Source organism: Balaenoptera ricei, chromosome 4, assembly GCF_028023285.1.
Source record: "Balaenoptera ricei isolate mBalRic1 chromosome 4, mBalRic1.hap2, whole genome shotgun sequence".
NCBI classification, from domain to species: domain Eukaryota; kingdom Metazoa; phylum Chordata; class Mammalia; order Artiodactyla; family Balaenopteridae; genus Balaenoptera; species Balaenoptera ricei.
In genome coordinates this window covers 126,832,161-126,844,660 of record NC_082642.1, presented here as the reverse complement: position 1 = coordinate 126,844,660, position 12,500 = coordinate 126,832,161, and the positions used below count along the sequence as shown (strand labels likewise).

Genomic DNA, 12,500 nt, shown 5'->3' with positions numbered 1-12,500 from the left:
TTAAGGAAAAGCCTAATAAATTTGACCACAAAAATTATAGACCTATCTTCATACATAGATAGATAGATAGACAGAATGACAAGACAAGCTACCAACTGGGAGAATACATTTGTAATGAACATACCAAGAAAGAGCGTCTAAAATACATGAAGATCTATAAATCAATGAGAAAAAAAAAACAGACCAATAGAAAAATCAACAAAGGTATTCAAGGGAGGGCATATGAATGGCCAATAAACATACATAATGATGCTCAAGCTCACTCATAATTAAGGAAACACAGATTAAAACAACAGTGAGATGTCATTTCCCACCCACTGGCTTAGCAAAAATTAAAAGTTTGAAAATATCAAGTAGTCAGCAAGGATACAAAATAACACTGCAGCTGAGGGTACAAACTGGTAAAACAATTTGGCATTACATAGCAAAGTTGAAGCTATGTTAACTCTGGGGTCTAACAATCCTACTCCTAGGTAATACCCTAGGGAAATTCTCACAAATGGTCACAAGAAAATATTCAAAGATGTTCACTGAAGAATTGCTTGCAATAGCAAAAAATGGAAGCCATTGAAAGTTAAATCAGCCACAAAATGGGTAAATACATCATGGTGTAATTAAACAGGATGTTATATAATGCTATAAACTGTTTGGATTAAATATTCAATATATAGGAATAGGTAAAACATTAAAGTTCATTTTAAAGGTATATAGAAATACCATTAATGTAAAGTTCAAAAAATATGCAAAATAGTATTATATAACATTGATACATACATATGTAGTAAAAATATCAAAAGAAAAATAAGAATGACAAACATCAAATTCTATTGTGATTTCCACTGGGTAGAGGAAAGGGAACACAGGAAGTTTTAATAATTATCTGTAAGGTTTTATTTTTTAAGGTAGGTTGTGTACACAGAGATGCTTATTACATTTTCCCCTATTTGTTTATGCCTAAAATATTTCACTGTTTAAAAAAAACTTAAGCCCCTGTGATGCTATGCACTATAGTGCTATGAAATTAGACTCTCAATTAAGGAGATAAGAAAAACACCAAGAAGCTTGTTTTATGCTATGATTTCTTCTTTTAGACACCAATACTTTCACCACATTAGCCTTAAGGTTTTTCACTCTCAGCCAGTCTGAATGTTATGGGTAGAGTGGGGTAAGAAACAACATGTAAATAAAGGTCCTTCTAAACATTTTTCTACTCCCCATCAGAAGACAATCTGAAAATATCTAAAGGCGGTTTATCTTCAGGAACCGTTCAACAAGCTCTGTGTTACTATATTCTCCTACCCCTAAAACAGCAAATACATCTCACCTGTTTATGATGTGACATTCCTCTACCAAAGCAAAGAATTTAGGGCATAATTAGAGAGAAGGAAAAAAGCTTGAAATATGAGCATCTAGGTAGTGTAACACTTTATACATTTACTGAATTTCTTTTTAAGCTAATCATTTAAGACAATTAATAAATTAAGACAAGCAGCAGATCTTTTCCTGGTTAGTTAGATTTGAAAATAAAGGGTACAGTTCATTAGTTCATTCATTCATTCATTCATTAAATATGTACTGAGCGGTTAATGTAGGCCCTGCTCTATGCCAAACTGAAAATTAGGGTTCAGATGACATTCAGATTTCATCCAGAAAAGGTTAAACTGAGTCAGTGCACCAAAACGAAGAGTAAAATATATAATATAGGATCCTCTAAACATTCAACTATAAATAAGACTGTTACTTTGAAAGTGAAACTTCAATTATATGGGAAATTTTCTTATGCAGATTTACTTAAAAGCTGTTTTCAATAATGTAAAAATAAATGTGGTTTTGAATATTAGTTTTTGAATATCAGTTGAAATAGTTCTTCACCTTGCAGTCACTTGAGTTTTAAGATCTGTTTAAACAGGTAATGTTATAATATTTGTATAAAGAAAAATATTTTTACTGAATCATATTTCTCCTTTCATAGTATCTTAGAGACACTAACACACATGCTGATTATTTCTAATCCTACACTGTAAAAAATGTTTTTTCTATCATTTTCAAGAGCTTCATTTCATTAGCACACCTCCTCTTCATGAAAATCCTGGTGTTAACTTCCACTACACGTACATTTTTCTTGCTGAACTCCAATCTTCAAAGAAAAATTTGGAACATCTTCACATATGCTACCAAAGAAAATCCATCTACCAACCATCATAAGCAATGTAGAATATACTAAAGGTTTCATAAGGGAGAGAGAGGGGAAGGTTTGCAAGGGGCGTACATATATGAAACAACTTGAGATTTTTGCATTGGACAACTGTCTCCAGCATAAATCCCTCTTCAGCCACACCACCGCCAGTCTTTTATCTCCTTGATTCCTTCTCCAATCAGTGTTCAGCCCTGAATTTTCCTTACTCTTCCTCCTTCATTAAATACTACTGCTTCTTTCCATTTGAAAAATGGGCACCAACCAAACTAACCACTTCTACTGTACTGCAGGCATATGAAAGATTTTTTTCTAATAAAACCAGTTTATCCCTAAAATTGCTTTCTAAAACTAGCTAATAAGATGAGCTTTATTCTACAGGATACAGATATCTAAGGTCCAGGAACAGAATAGTCAGAAAAATCATTGGATTTGGATCTGTTCTCATAAACTTAACATTAAGCCCTTAGTTAAGAAAGAAGGAACTACCATTAAGGTATATTTAGGCATGACTGTGGGAACTAATTGTGGAAGTACACAATTAAAAATAAGTAAATAAAAATTAAACATCCAATGATTGGTGTAAAAATATTAAACAAAAGTGAATGTTTTGTTTTTAAATGAAATTTTTTTTAGAAAAACACAGAAGGCAAAATAATAAGACATCAAAGATACATTTTGGGGGAATTTAAGTCTTAAGTGTCATGAGACTTTATTCCTGAAAATAACTGAAGGTAAAGTAATATTAATAATGATAAATGGTTCTAAGGCATATTAGATATATCTAAAGTGCATACTTTTAGAGCCAGATTACTCATTTTTCATTTTAATCCTCCATGACTTTATATCCTGAATCTACAAGATAGAATTAATTTTAATTAATTCTTAATGCAAATAGTTTGTATCTCTATGTAGGCCTCAGGACAGGACCAAAAATATCCTATCACCACCTGTGACAATTATTTGTTTCTCTATCACACACAGAACTACACATTGAGAGTTCTGTAGTTCAGTGATTCTCAAGCTTTAGCTCACATCAGAATCACTTGTTAAAGCAGATTGGGCTGATTAAAACAGACTGTTGGGCCCCACCCTCAGAGTTTTTTGATTCAACATATCTGAAATATGGCCTAATAATCTGCATGTCTAACGAGTCCCTACGTGATGTTGATGCTGCTTGCTGAGGGACCACGTTGAGAATCAACTTCCTGGTTCGACGGCTGACTTCAGGTGTTCTCTGCTCATAGCTTTGTGAGTGATGTTCTAGATTAGATTAGATTTATAGATTACCAAATAATGTTCCAAGTCAGTAGCTCAAGGAAATTCTGAAATAGAAATTATCACTAATAATCCCTCAAGGCAAATATTACTCACATGAAATTCAGGATTTAGAATTTGGGATTCACTAGGGTTGTAAAGCCCAGAAGGATGACCAGTGAGATGAAGATTACAGAACAGACCTGAGATATTAAGGAATCTGAATGTGTCAGTGTGAGGAAACAAAAATTTACAATTTGAACATTAAAAGATAACATATATTAAGACCAATATTCAATATACTGCTATAAGTGTCTACAGAAAATGTTTCTTATAATATTCTCACCAATAGATTGCATGGTTAAAAAGTACAGGCCACTTTGATCAGAAAATGAATATAAATTTGAAGGCTTCTACCTAGAAAAGTAACATTAAAATTTTTAAGTGTTAACATTTTAACTCATCTTCCTTTCTGTGTGTCATTTCCTGCCATAACCTAGACATTGCTAGGCTCAAGGATGAGGTACCCCTAAAGCAATGTGTGCTTATTATTCTAGTCTTGGTGTTTTAAGAACATGTTTCCTGCTTGCATAAATTATTTTATTAAAACATTTTCTAAGACTTTCGATGATTATCAAGTTTGAATAACCTGACACAGTTTTTTTTTTATTTTTATTTTTTTTTTAATTTATTTATTTTTGGCTGTGTTGGGTCTTCGTTTCTGTGCGAGGGCTTTCTCTAGCTGCGGCGAGCGGGGGCCACTCTTCATCGCGGTGCGCGGGCCTCTCACTGTTGCGGCCTCTCTTGTTGCGGAGCACAAGCTCCAGACGCGCAGGCTCAGTAGTTGTGGCTCACGGGCCTAGTTGCTCCGCAGCATGTGGGATCTTCCCAGACCAAGGCTCAAACCCGTGTCCCCTGCATTGGCAGGCAGATTCTCAACCACTGCGCCACCAGGGAAGCCCCTGACGCAGTTTAAAAGCAAACATTTAAGTAAGTATTTTATTACTAACAGGCTGAAATTCATCATCATATTTTATAATGCAAAAGATTCTATTTGTCCATAGACTCAAAACCAGCAGACAAATTTAAATCGAGATATGGAAAAGAAACGATGTGTGATGCGCAGTTTAATATGAACTGCAAACACACATTCGGCACAGGCGATCAAACATTAACTAATGTCACTGCATCAGGCACACAGATTCTATATTATCTCAAGCCCAACAACCTTTCTTTTTCTAATGTAATAATCCTCACATAAAATTCTTAAATGTCAGCCTCCTTCAAATATTCCCAAACTCTTTAACTCACAGTAAAGTATTTCTCTTCATCAGGACTTAGCCACCTCATTTCTGTAGAGTTTCTGCATTTAATATATATATTCCTTGCACATGGTTGAAATGGTCCCAACTTACTATGTAGAACCACACCTCTGATGAAGATGCCAATGTGCTGAAGAATGTGGTCCGTACTTGGGCCAGCCCCTGCCATAAGCAGGCTTCACTGAGCTAGTGAAGTAAGGTCCCTGCTGGATGTGGCAGATCTAATATCAGATCTAATACAAGGCCAGTACTGGCCTATATGGCAGATGTCAGTGACCTCCTATCTGAGTGGATATCCTTACATCATAAGTTATTAAATATTTGGAATATAACCTCCTTAAAGCAAGTAAACACCCTTCCTCATCATACAATGTTGTTTAATTGTTTCAAGCTTCATATCATTCAGAGTTTACATAGATTTATAATGCAAAGTTGGCTTGTCATGATGGAAGTTTTGGGGCTTCTCTCATGTCAAGGAAGCATCCAGTGTGTTTCCAAGAAGTCATAAGATCCAGAACTGGAACCTCCTATGGCATTGCCCTTACCCAGAATTATGGAAGGACCACACAATTTTTGGAGGTGGAGAACAGCAGTCCTGACATATAACCCTGTGCTTTTTGATCACCTTCTCTTTTCCCCTCCAGATAATTCTTCTCCTCAGATGGTTACTTGAGAATCATCAAATTTCTGCTGGAAGATAGTACCCTGGAAATAACCTTAAGACCTCCAGCATTACTTCTTAGGGAAAACTGCTCTTAAAATACATTAGTTTAGGAGAGCTGTGGTTTTCAAGAACAAAATCTAGAGTATGTCAGAATGCCACTAACTTCAGAACCAATGGGATGCTAATATCGCTTTAAAGAACAATATGCTCAGTCCTATAATATGTAGCTTTCTGGAAATTAGGGAACAAATTAAATAACCTAGAGTTTCACTCACTAAACTGTTCTTAAAGGCATGCATAGAAGAAACGTTCTCCGTGACCAAAAAAAAAAAGTGTGGCAAAAGTGACTTTAAATAGAATTAACTACGTGTCTTTATTATAGGAATAGTATCTATATTATGATACTTTTATGAAAGAAAGGGGATGATAAATGAATATACAGTTGGCCCTCCATATCAGAGAGTTCCATATCCACAGAATCAACCAAACATGAATCAAAAATATTAGGGGAAAAATTCCAGAAAGTTCCAAAAAGCAAAACTTGACTTTACTATGTACTGCCAAATATTTACATAGCATTTACATTGTATTTACAACTATTTACATAGCATTTATGTGGTATTAAGTATTATAAGTAATCTAGAGATGATTTAAAGAATACAGGAGGATGTGCATAAGTTATATGCAATACTACATCATTTTTAAGGGACTTGAGCATCCTCAGATTTTGGTATTTGCAGGTGGGGGAGGTCCCAGAACCAATCCACCAAAGACTGAAGGATGACTGTATGTAGTCACCTATGATTTCAAAAAGCATGAAGATGGAACCCAAAAAGTGAAGAGAAATGATTATGTATATGAAGAGGGAAAACACAGATTAGTTTTGTAGGATTGTACCTTGCTTTATTTTGACTATAAGACCAGGTAAACAATTCATAAAATTAGAAAATTTAATAAGTCAAAAAGAGGGGAAAATAAGAAAAAAAAAAAAAAGTCTCTTAAAATGGAAACAAACTGAACCTGTGTGATGGAATGTGCAGATGGGGACTTTGGGAGGTAGTTAGGTTATGAGGGTAGAATCCTCATGAATGGGGTTAGTGTCTTTATAAAAGAAATCCCAGAGAGATCACTCCTGCATTCCACCAGGTGAGGATTTCACAAAGAAAGGGCTGCAGTCTATGAATCAGGAAGACAGCCCTCATCAGACACTGAATCTGCTGGCACTTTGATCTTGGACTTCCCAGCCTCCAGAACTGTGAGAAATCAATTTCTTTTGTTTATAAGCCACCCAGCCTGTAGTTTTTTGTTATAGCACCCTGAACAGACTAAGACAAAGCTCATCTCTACTTTTCCGTATAATAGGAAATTTCCATAACAAAATTGTAAAAACTATGTTATGAGGTCTCTGTGAACAAATACTTGTCCAAATCTCTTTCCTTGCTATCAATTGTAAAAAGTGATCTTATCAGCCAAAGAGTGTAAGATTTTAATTTATTTACGGTTTTAAACACAGATTAACCAACTGCTTTCTGGATAAGCAGTTGCAGTTCATACTCCCACCAGCAGCATATGAGAATTGTCAACTATCCATATCCTCATCAACACCGGAGATTATCATTTTAATAACAAGGCATGCCTGCCTTGTTCAACCAGGGTTCGCTAAGAGAATTAAGTTAGAATGCCCTACAGATCCATTGTATGCAATAAATTAACTTCTCTTCAATGCATCTTAGAATAGTACCTGTAGGTACTACACTTGGGAGAATTTAGAAAATAGGCATTCAAATCATTTTCTGTGTTCTGTGGATCAGATTCGGAACCAGCATGAGAAAAGTTGCCTCTCCTTATTGTCCTAGCTGTAACAGATGGCTTTGATACACAGTGTTTTCATTTCTTTTCAAAGCAGGTTATAATTATAACTACTTATATTCTCTTTAATTCTATTTTTATTTGAGAGAAATTGAGTAGTGGGTATTATATTTTATTTTAAACTTTTTCGTTTAGTTCTAGTTTTATTGAACTGAATATAATAATGTGGTGTCCTTTATGGTCTAATACAGTGGTAACCAATCCAGTTATTTATTTACCAATCTATTTATTTTTAGCAGTATAAACCATTCAATTATCTCAAAATAGATTTTATGAAGGACTCCAGCATAGAAACTATACAAAACATGTAAAACAGCAAAGCGGCTTTGCTTGAAGTGCCCCTACCTACCTAAACCCTCATCCTCACCTCTTTCTCTCCCTTTCAGAGCCTACTACTCAGAACTCAGTTCTAAAAAGTGCTCCAGTGTATGATCTACCTTTGCAGATCTTCCATAGATCCTTAAAATGTGTCATTTCTTTTTTTTTTAATTCTCCATTTAATTTTAGTTTATTTCATCCACGACACGTTAAGAATATGTTAAATTATATCATGACAATTGGATCTGAAAATTTATTCAATTTCTAACAATTCTTGCCATCTACACTTGACCAAAAGTAAATGTTATTTGGGACTTAAGGATAAAAGCATTTATCGCAGCTGTGACTTATATTACTGATCTCTGTGCCATTTTATCTGGTTTGTTTTTGGTCTGGATTTGACTCCTTTTATTTTATAATCTTTCAGTGACAGTAAAACAGAGAGAAACTAATGGTTAAAGCTGAGAAGAGGTACATTATTTGCTTAGAAAGAATGCAGAACAGGACAAAATAGGAAGGGGAAAGAATGGGAGAGAGGTACTAATGCAATATGGTCAATCATCAGAGGAAGGCATCCTATGTGCCAAGAAGGGTTCTCAATTATGTTTTAACTGGCTAGTACATTGAACTGTATCCCTCCATGTCAGCAAACATCTGAAGCTTAGTTGGAGGACTCTTACAGCACGTACTCCAGTTCACCCATTATATCACTATTGACTGCAATTTAATCTATTTATGATTCCCCCAAAGTCATAAATTTGATTTGACTTTAGGACTCTTCTCTACACCCTAAAACACAATCTTTCATCTTAAGATGTTCCACTTGAACCAGTCCCTGCTGTGAGGGCATGGGAGGGGCCTATAGTAATCAGGAAAGCAATTATATAGATCTCCCTGCTAACCCTATAGCCACTTATGAAAATATTTCAATGAAAGTAAAATAATATTTTCTAACATGGCTAGCAATGTAACAGAAGTAAACCCATGTGTCAATGGTCAATTGATCTTCAACAAGGGTGACCAAGACCATTCAATGGGGAAAAAATAGTCTTTTCAACAAATAGTGCTAGGACAACTAGATCTCCACACACAAAAAGATATATTTGGACTCCTATCTTAAACCATATACAAAACTAACTCAAATGGATCAAGTACTTAAATGTAAGAGCTAAAACTATACAACTCAATGTAAAACAGTGCTGACACCTTGGAAAACACTCTGGGTGTTCCCCAAAATGCCAGAGGTACCATTTTGACCCAGCAATCCCACTCCTAGTTATAAACCCTAAAGAAATGAAAACATATGTCCACACAAAAACTTGTATATGAATGTTCATAGCAGCATTACTTATGACAGTCAAAAGGTGAAAACCACACAAATTCCCATCAACTAACAAATGAATATACAAAATGATGTATATCCACACAATGGAATATTATTTGGCTATAAAAATGAATGAAGTACTGATACATGGTATAAGATGGAAGCTTGAAAACATTATGCTAAGTGAAAAAAGCCAGTCACAAAAGACCACATATTATCTGATTCCATTTACATGAAAAATCCAGGATAAGAAAATTTATAGAGACAGAGTAAGTGGTTGCCTAAGCCTAGGGGAGGGATGGGAAGATTGTGAGATGACAGCTAAAGGGTATAGGGTTCCTTTGAGATAATGAAAATATTCTAAAATTCATTGTGGTTATGGTTGTAGAACTCAGTTTTAATATACTAAAAACCATGAAATTGTACACTTTAAATAGGTTAGTTGTATGGTATGTGAATTGTATGTCAATAAAGCTGTTAAAAAATAAAAGTATTTTAAAGGTCAGGTAGCCTTTATCTGTTCATTTCTATTGAGCTTTTGCACTAGACTAAAACCAGGTTCTATCAGAGATATTGTAAAGGGAAAGACCACAAAGGGAGAAACATATAAAAATTTAATACTGAAAAGATAGCTTGGTCAATAAGTAGACTAAAGAGTCTGGGTGGATAGTTGAAGATTTCTTTGAAGAGAAAATAATTGTTTCAAGGCTTTGGAAAAAGTAGAACAACTTGACCATATTAGAAGCTGGGGGGGAAAATATAGGCTTTTAAGCAAAGAAAAATGTATATCTTCTCCTTCTGGAGCCCAGATTTGTAGTAGTTTTGTGAGTGATTACCAACCAAACTGCTGCTGCTAATGTTAGAATTTACCTTGGACTCTGAAAGAGACCCATAAGGAACAGAAATCTAAAACTATCATACAGTCCACTCCCTTACGAAGGAAAAAAAAAAAAGGTTTGAGCAGAGGCTATCTCAAAACTAATGATATAAGAAGGGAGAGTTTTATTATGATAGAAGAACTAACGAAAGTCATTAAAATAACAAAAAATAGGATGATTTGGTGACACTGATGGCAGCAGCAGTAGTTATGGACCGTCCTGTGAGGAAAAGGTGTTTTGTTTTTTTCTTGTTCAAAGCTAATTTCTTGATTTTGTTCTTTCTTTTTGTCTGTTTTCAATTATTTTCTCACACTCTGAGGTTTTCAAACATTCTCTCTCTTCAGGCTCTTTACTCAGCATCCAAATATGATGAAGTGATGTATTTGCTAATTCTGAAGTAACATCAATGACAATGAAGAAAACCTCTCCTTTGGTCCAAGTTATCCTTTGGTTCTCCTGCCACTGACAGCCCAATTTCTTGACTCCTATCTCCACTTCCTTATATCTCTTTATTCCCTAAAATATTTCTGAAATACTCTGGCAAAGGTCACCAGTGACCTCCAACTTTCCAATCCCAATTGTTCTTTTCAGACTTCAACTTATATGAGCTTTCAGTGGCATTTGAAACTCTTGGTCACTCCACCTTCGGTGTCAGTTATACCCATCTCAGTTGGTTCTCTTAAACCACTCAGTGAAGATGGGGAGTAAAAAAAGGGAATGCACTTGAAAGCTATTTCAGAGTTAAAATTGATAAGAAGCAGTGTTTTAGTTATTAGGAGTGACAGACAGTGGTTACTTGGGTGGTTACTGAAAAAGGATAGGGAATACAGAAGTAGGAGAGAAGAGAATTTACAGGAACTGTAAATGGTCAACACCATCTATTACTGCAGAAAAGTCAAGTAAGGAAAAGATACCTAAATTGAGAGGATGGGATATTTAATGGGAGAACACATGGGAATGAGTGTACTATTATTTCTATTATTATTATTTCTATTACTTCTCTACCATATTTTTTTCTTACCACAAAAGAAAAGGGTACTCCCTGAAGAATAAAACCAAAAAAACATAAATAAAAAAGACACTGAAGCACTCATAAACCCAACCTCCTCTACACTAACACCTTATTTTAAAATTTCTCATTTTTTTTTACTATATAGGTATTTATATGCACAGACATATGCATTTCCATAATGTAAATTATATATAAAAGTATGTATATACATATACATTTTTAAACTTACAGTTTTGTATCCTTTTCTACATACTACATGATCAGCATTACTCCTGTCAGTACATATTTATTTACGACGGTAGTTCCCCAACATGGCTGCTTTTAAAAGTTAGAAGTCAACAGACTCCACCCCAGGTCCTTGAATCAGATCCAGGAGTAGGTCTGTACTTTTATAAAGCTTCCTAATTTTGTGCTATGCACACACAGGTTTAGTAACCAATAATCTACAATATCATTCTAGAAATGTGACAGCAAATTAAGGGAGGGCTCATCTTTAGTTTTCCAATTTATTTAAGGAAGGAAAGGAGTGAGCAACTTTATACACAGAGAAAAAGGAAGCAGCAAAGGGAGAGCCTGACAGGAGAAAGAAGAGGTAAGTAGACAGATTTACCATGTTAAGGAAGAGAAGAGAAAATGATTCAATGCATATATTCGTGACATCAATTTCTTCTACTAACTTTTGAAAGCATGTGGGAAGGATGAATATAGATTCAGAGATCTTTTTAGGGAAATGGTTTGGAAGTTGAAATATTCCTTTCTGCTGTCTTCTATTTTCTCTGAAAAGTAAGAGCAAGCATTATACTAATGGAAAATGAGGAGATGGTGAAATAAGGGATTATGCAGGGAGTGGTGAAACTGAAGTAGCTACTGTGGAAGATGTAAGAAAGAGATGACTGGGGTGTGCAAGTGATTTCTGTAGAGTGTTAATGGCCATGAACCCACAGAAGCAGCAGTTCATATGGCTGTGTGATTTTCCTCATGGTGGCTAGAAGCTGTGCATGAGCAGAGAAATTACACAATTTGATGTGAGCAACACTGCAGATTTACAAGGCGAGTGTGGTAGAAGGCTAATGTTCAAAGGAGATGAAACTTTCAGGAAGAGAGAGGTTGGAGAGCTTAGAGCAAGGGATCTAGAATAGCTATCAATGAGCCATAGACATGTCAGAAAGCATCATGCATCTAGACGTCACATTCAGTCTGGAATAACTGGTATCATGGAGTCGAGAATAGGGAAATGCTGCTACAGCAATCTTTGTACCTTTTACACAATAAATTTTGCTAATGTTTTGCAACAATTCCCCTGTCCCTCATCAGCAGTCTCATCCCCCAACAAAAAAAAATCTTGCTTGCTACCTTTCACCCTTCCTAAGCATATCAAGACCTCTAAAAAACAGAGCCATCCTAGCAGATTCATAAATATATGACTGAGAAATAAATGCTGACTTTTGCTACACAATGAGCTGGGGATAGTGTGTTACACAGCATTACTGTTGCTATAGCTGACTTGTGTACCAAGTAAGAGTGAGCACTATCCCTCTGAACTTCCCACAAATAGTCTAAACCTGTACCTATTATTACCTGCATCTATTACTATAAACCTGTTACCATTTATTATACGTGTCAATATCGATTTCCTTGTTTTTGACTATATGCTATCTGAAG

General features: G+C 35.2%; 1 protein-coding gene across 1 annotated transcript in view; it reads right to left on the bottom strand.

Moving 5' to 3' along the window:
• The window catches only part of GBE1 (1,4-alpha-glucan branching enzyme 1), a 281,420-nt gene that overhangs the window by 178,967 nt on the left and 89,953 nt on the right, over window positions 1-12,500 (bottom strand). The gene's annotated exons all lie outside the window — the stretch shown is intronic.